The sequence below is a fragment of the Castor canadensis genome, unplaced genomic scaffold, assembly GCF_047511655.1.
Source record: "Castor canadensis unplaced genomic scaffold, mCasCan1.hap1v2 HAP1_SCAFFOLD_137, whole genome shotgun sequence".
Lineage (NCBI taxonomy): Eukaryota > Metazoa > Chordata > Mammalia > Rodentia > Castoridae > Castor > Castor canadensis.
In genome coordinates, this window is record NW_027395361.1 from 43,503 (window position 1) to 50,000 (window position 6,498).

Here is a 6,498-nt window from a genome sequence, read left to right on the forward strand (position 1 = left end):
TCTGCCTCCCTCCCTCCCTCCCTCCCTCCGTCCTTCTTCCCTCCCTCCTTCCTTTCTCCCTTCCTCCCTTCTTTTCAGCTTTGCTGGGAACCTGAAAGTGTTCTCAAAACATAACTCTGTTTGAATAAAGGAGCTCCCCTCTCACTCCTGGCCGTGCCTGCCAGCCAGGTGACACCTACAGGAGCCTCCTCCCCATTTCCTTTGGTGTATCTGGTGTATCCTCTGTAACTATTTCTTGATGGGTAACGTGATGGGGGTTCCATCTGACATCCTGAAGTCATAACTCTCTCTGATGTTCCTGATGTGAATTTATACCAGCTATGTTCCATAAAACACAAATGCGACACACTGTATATAGCTCAAACTACACCCCATTGTACTTTCAGATGTCACGAGCATTCTGTCTGAATGCATCATGCGTCTAAAATCATAGAGTCAGAGTCGTAGTTATTTTGACACACTACCTTCTTAAATCACGTAGGAAAAAAAAAAAAAGCAGGCATTTGATGTTTAGACCGACAGACCAAACCCTGTGTGGATGCTGGACAAGTGGAGCTTCCCGAGTGCTCTGTGGAGGCCACACACGGCCAATGTATTCCCAACAGCACCCCAGCCGGTGCCAGGGCCCGACTTGATATTCCCGGGCGGGGGCGGGCCGGGCCCCCGGTTCTCATCGTTCCCTGTCAGAGGAGGCTCTCTCGTGTCGTGTCGTGTTCGTGTCACTGTGACCCCCACTGATGCTGTGTGGTGAGGAGCTGAGAGGCGCTGTCCTTTACGTGTATCTGCGCGACGGCGGCGGCGGCGGCGGCGGCGGCGGCGGCGGCGGGGTTCTTTTCTTCTTCCCTGTCAAACAGGGACACAGGGGAGGGAGGGGATGTGAAGTGAGTGACACCGAGGACCCGGGAAGGGACAGGGACACGGGAGGGAGGGGGGGGTGCGATTTTGCAGACGAGGAGAGTGAAGTTGAAACCGCTATCAGATCCTGAACTGCTGGAAACAGCAGCATCCCCGGAGAGTCCTCCTGGGCTTCTGTCTGGACAGGGCGGGACAGATGGACTCTGTGCGTGTGGGGGGGGGGGGCGGGGGGGGCGGGGAAGAAGCGCTGTCTGTACACCTCTGGGTCCGGTTTCCTTTTTGAACTCCTCTCTGGGGTCTCCCAAGGCCCTTGCCGCTTCTCTTTCTCTCGTCGCTGCCCGCCGTGAATTCACAAGCCTCACGAAGGAAGGGGCAGTTTTGACTTCCTCGGGGCTGCCCTGTCAGGGATGGGACGATTTCCAAGGTCCCGGGGCGTCACCTAGCGGACGCTGCGTGGAACGAATGTGGGGTGGGATGAGAAGCCACGGCCGGGATCTGACTCCTGGGAGGTCTCGGGGTGAGTGGGGTGTGGAGTCGGTTGTCAGGCGGACTTTCTGTATGAATCGGTCCCGGCGTCGTGGACCTTGGACTGTCTGTCTGTCATGTCTCGGAGAAAGAGCCGCTCGTTTCGTTTCCCCCCTGTGTTCTCCAGATGGGGCCGTTGGGCTCAAGGAGGTGTCTGTCCCTCGGTCCTCCCGTGGTTTGTTTGGCTTTCGCGGCCGGAGGCCCGCCCGGCCCTCGGAGAGGTTGTTTTTTTTTTGAAACTCAGACAGACATGCTCTCCTCCTCCTCCTCCTCCTCCTCCTCCTCCTCCTCCTCCTCCTCCTGACTGGACTAGCGAATCTGCCTGCTCTGGAGCACACGGTTAAACTTACTAGGCAGGCGCTCCACCCCTTGATCGGCTCCGCCACCCCCACGATCCTGAGGCCCCAAAGATCAACACCTCTCTCCCCGGCCGCCCGCGCGGAGCGCAGCCCGAGACGCGAAGCCGCGGCGGGATCGATCCTGGCGTGTTCTGTGACTCGGGTGCCGGGAAGGACCTGACCTGCCGTCACGGTCTCGGCGGAGTCAGTCCCCTCCCGCCCCCGACTCGGCTGGCTGTCAGGCGGACGGACTTTGTGTGTCAATCGGTCCCGGGGTCGTGGACCTAGCTGGGTCTGTGTGTCTCGGAGCAAGAGCCTCTCGTTTCCTCCCGTTTTTCTACGGGAGGGGCCGATGGGTTCCCTCAGCTGTCCTTCCCGTGGTTTGTTTCGCTTTCGCGGCCGGAGCCCGCCCGGCCCCCGGCACGCCGCTGGCTTTCCTCTTTTCTTTTGTTTTTAGGCGCCCGGGGCTGGCGGCCGAGGGTGGGAGCGAGGGCGGGGAGGATGGCGAGAGCCCAGCGGAGCGCCTCTCCGTGTGATTTTTTTTTTTTTCCACGTCCCCTCCGGGTCTGGGAGTCGGGCGGGCGAGCGATCCCGTGGAAGTGCAAGTGGAGTTGAAGGCGAGCGCCACCTGGCGGCCGCTTTTATATAGCAGGCATCCCTTTGACTTCCGCGGCCGGGCCAAGGGATGACGTGTGGCCGTGGTGAGCCGGGCAGAGTCCCGGCTGCTCCGGGGAGCCGGGCGGCCCTGCGGCCGCGGTGGCGCGGTGGCGCTGCGTCGCCTGTCTGTCGTAGTTTGGACCTGCGGGTTCGCGGGAGGGCAGGCTGTCGCCGCGCTCCCGGGCTCCGCGTCTGCTGGTGCGGCTGGTCCGGGACTTTCCGGAGAGCTCTTCCGCGAGCGGAGGCCTAGCGGACGGAGCGAGCCCGAGCCTTGGGGGCTGGAGTTGGGACGGGGCCGCTCGGCCGCCGGCCGGCCCTGGCTCCTCGGGAGTCACGGACCGGTCCCCGGGTAGGCGGTCGCCCGGCGCAGACGCGGCCTCGCCCGCCCGCGTGCCCTCGCGCGGTCCGTTCGTCGGAGGTGCCTGCCGCGGGTGAGTCCCCCCCCGCCCCCCGCTCCGCGTTCCGCTCACCGGCCGGGGAAGGTGTGCCCGGCCCGCTACGGCTCTCGAGTCGTCGCCGGGGTCCCTTTCTGCCCCCAGAGGGGTCGACCAGCTATCCCTGTGGGCTCCGGTCGTGTCTCTGATGGGGACGTCCTGGACACGGGTGGCCGGGACTCGGTTCCGGGAGGCCGCCGTCACCGGTGGACTCGCCCCGCTTCCGGGCACGCACTTTTAGCTTGGCGACGCGGGCGTTTTGTACCTGCAGGTAAGTGCTGACACGCTGTCCCTCGGTGGTTGTCGCCGAGGGGTGGACGGAGCCGCTCTCCTCGGACGCCCGTCTCTGTGGCTTTTCTGCCGCCCTCCGCGCGCTTCGGGAGCCCGTCGTGCCGGCGCGCAGGCTCTTTGGACGTCCGAGTGCTCCGATCTCGAGGCCGCCTCCGGGTTCCGACATCGACGGCGACCCGGAGGTGTTCGGTGTGGCGGGCGGACGAGGCGCCGGCCGGGGGCCCTCTGCTCCCCGCGCGCTTCCCGCCACGGGCCTCGGTGAGGCGGCGTTTAGGACAACCCGACTTTTCCGTGGACTTTGGCGGGGCCCCGGTGCCCCTTTGCGTGTCAGGCGTTCCCGTGCTGCTGGGTTTGTCCGTCGCTCTCACCCGGGGGGGTTCGGGGAGCGGGCGAGGCTTTTTAAAGTTGGGCTTCTTTCTGGTGGCTGTCCTCGCCTGCCTTTTCCTATCCCGGCCTCTACCGGCTGCTTTTCCTTTTTTTTTTTTTTTTTTTTTTTTTTTTTTTTGGTTATCTGAGCGAGGGGCTGTTTCTGTAAGACCGGCCCTGCCACCGCCCCGGCCTCCCGAGTGCTGGTTCCCCGCGCTTTCTGTGTTTTGTTTTTGTTTTTTTGTTTTGTTTTGTTTGGGGCTCTCTCCCGCATTCGCGTGCTTGGGCCATCCCGAGGCTGCTCACGAGTGCTGGGATACGGCGGGCGTGCGCCACCCGCGCTCGACTCTCCCCCCTTCCCCCTTTTTTGGCCTTTTACGAGGGGGTTGCCTTTTCCCGAGGCGTTTCTTCCTGCTCGGCTGCTGTTTTGGTTTTGTCTCGTGTTTTGAAACTCAGGCTCGCTTTTGTCTTTCCCGACTCGGCGCCCTGCCCTCCCGGGTGGCGGGGTCTGGCCGTTTTCGCCTCCCTTCTCGCGATCGATGTGGTGACGTGGTGCTCTCCCCGGGCCGGGCCTAAGCCGCGCCAGGCGAGGGACGGACATTCACTGCGAATGGGACCGCTCTTCTCGTGCTGCCAGCGGGCCCCTCGCTTCTCCGCCCCACCTGCCGGTGGTGTGCGGAAGGCAGGGGTGCGGTATCCGGCCTGACCTTCGCCTTCCCCGCCCTCTCCTCGTGGTCGGGGACCCAGACGTGCGGGAGAGGGGATCACCCCTCCCGCGCCCTGGTGCCTTGGCGGTGGGTCGGCCCCTCCCCGCGGTGGGGCAGGGGCCCGCGTTTCCCCCGCCGTGCCGCGCGTCCTCCTCGGGCGCGCGAGCCGCGTACCGTGCGTCGTCGGCCCTTCGCGGTGCTCCTGGAGCGCTCCGGGTCGACTCGAGGTGCCCGAGGCTGAGCGGTGGTGCCGTTCCCGTGTCCCCCGGTGTCTCTGCTCCGGTCGCCGCTGTGGCGGGGCTGCCCCGTCCGCGTTGGCGGGCTTCTCGAGGCCATCGGCCAGAGAAAAGGGGGGTCGAGGCGGTGAGAGAGAGGGCGGCGGCGGCGAAGGCCGCCTGCCGCTTCTTGACGGCCGTGTCGCGGGTGCGACTCGGTCCTTGGGGCGGGCGCACGCCCGCGCGCCGCCTCTCCCGGTTGGCCGCGCGCGGGCGTGTCGAGCGATCGTGGCGGGCCGTGGGCCGTTCTGCCGTGCCACCCGGCGGACTGAGCGGAAGATAACGTGAGGTCGCCCCGGCCTCTGACCGCGAGTGCTCGACGTGTGCCCCGTGCTTACCTATACCGCAGACCCCCCCTCGCCTGGCCACTCCCGCGGACGGATCCCGCCTCTGCGGACCGACGGGGGCCGGTGGGCCGGGTTCGGTCCACCCTCAGTGAGCAAAGTTTCTTCTCTAGCGATCCGAGCGGGGCGTGCTTTGCGAAGAGGTGGGGAGGTGCCCGCCTCCCCCCCGCGTCTGCCCGCCCGCCTACGTTCTCGCTGCGCGAAAGTCAGCCGTCCGACGCGTCTGTCCCGATCCGATGCGTGCCCGCGCCTCCCCCCTCCGAGCTGGGGGAGGGTCCCGCGGGGGGGTCCCGGCCGGTGTCCGGCTCTCTCGGGGGCCTGCCCGCGAGCGTGCGCCGAGGTCTCGCTCCGCTGGCGCGTGGTGTGTCCGGTGGGGGGGGTGTGTTGGGGGGGTCGGTGGTGTGGCGGACGTCCCGGTCGGTCCCGCCCCTCCCCTCACCCTCCCGTCGCCGTCGCCGCCGCCGCTGCTGCCGCCGCCGCCGCCGCGAGGGGCTCTCCGCCCGCTCCCGTCCCGTGTCGCCGGCCGTTGGCGCCGACGGCGGTGTGCCGGCGCCGGCGTGGGCCCGGGTGGCCCGTCGCGCCCCTCGCGCCGGGCGCCGCGACGGTGGGTGCCCGTCCCCCGGAGGAAGGGGGCCGTACGCGTGTGGGGTTCTCTCGAGCGAGGCCGCCGAGGCGGTCGTCCTCCCCGGCGTGCGGACGTCGGCGGAGTCGCGCGTGGGAGTCCCCGTCGACGGGGCTGGTGGACGCGGGTGTTCTCTCCTCGCGGGAGGAGGTGACTCCTCCCGTGGGGGGTGCTCTTCGGACTCCGCCGGGCTCCGGCTTCCGGGCGTCGCGGGCGATGGCGGGACCGCCCCCGTGGGGGGGCGGTGGGATCCCGCCTGGTTTCCCCGGCGGCCCCGGGCCGTGCGCTCCGCGGGTCTCTCCCCGTCCGCTTCCCCGTCCGGGGTGGGGCTCCCGTCCGCCCTCGCCGTCGCCGATCCTCGCCGTGCGCCCGGGCGACCGGTCGCCGTGAGACGGTCGGTGGCGTGTGCGGGGGTGGAGCCGCGACCGGCTCGGCGAGGACGCGGGCTCGGCCTCGACGAGGCGTCGCCGTGGGTCCGTCGCCGACGGCGGGTCCGGGTCGGTCCGTCCCGGGTGGGGGCTCGCGCGCGGGACCGCCGATGCGCCGCGGGGGCGCTGGCGGTGAGATTCCCGTGCGTGGGTCCCGGACCGGGCGGAAGGCCGGGCTCCCCGAGGCGGTCGTTTCCCCGGCGACCTCGCGGGTGACCGGTGCCGCGTCCCCGCGGCCCTTGTGACGCCGCCTCCCCGCGCCGGGGGTTGGCCGTCCGCCACGTTCGCGTGCCGCCCGTCTCGAGTTTTCTCCCTCCGCCCGGCTTCTCCGATCCCGGGGGCTCGCTTTCCCGCTCGTCGCGTGTCGCCCGCCGTGGTGGGGACCGCGGCGGCGGCCCCGGGTCCTCCGCCCCGCCGCCCCGCCGGCGGCGGCGTTAGGTGCCCGCGGGAAGTCGGGGCGCCCCGTCCCGCCCCCGGCCCGTCGGTGAGTCGAGTGTGGCGAGGCCCTCCCCGTCCCGCGGCGCGCGCGTGCGGGGGCGGGGTCGGCGCGGACCCGGGTCCTCCGGCCCGTCCGTCGCGGGAGTCGTCGTCGCCGGCCGGCGTGGCGTCGTGCCCGCCTCGCGCGTGCGGGGTCGTTCGGGAGGGGGGCGCCCGGG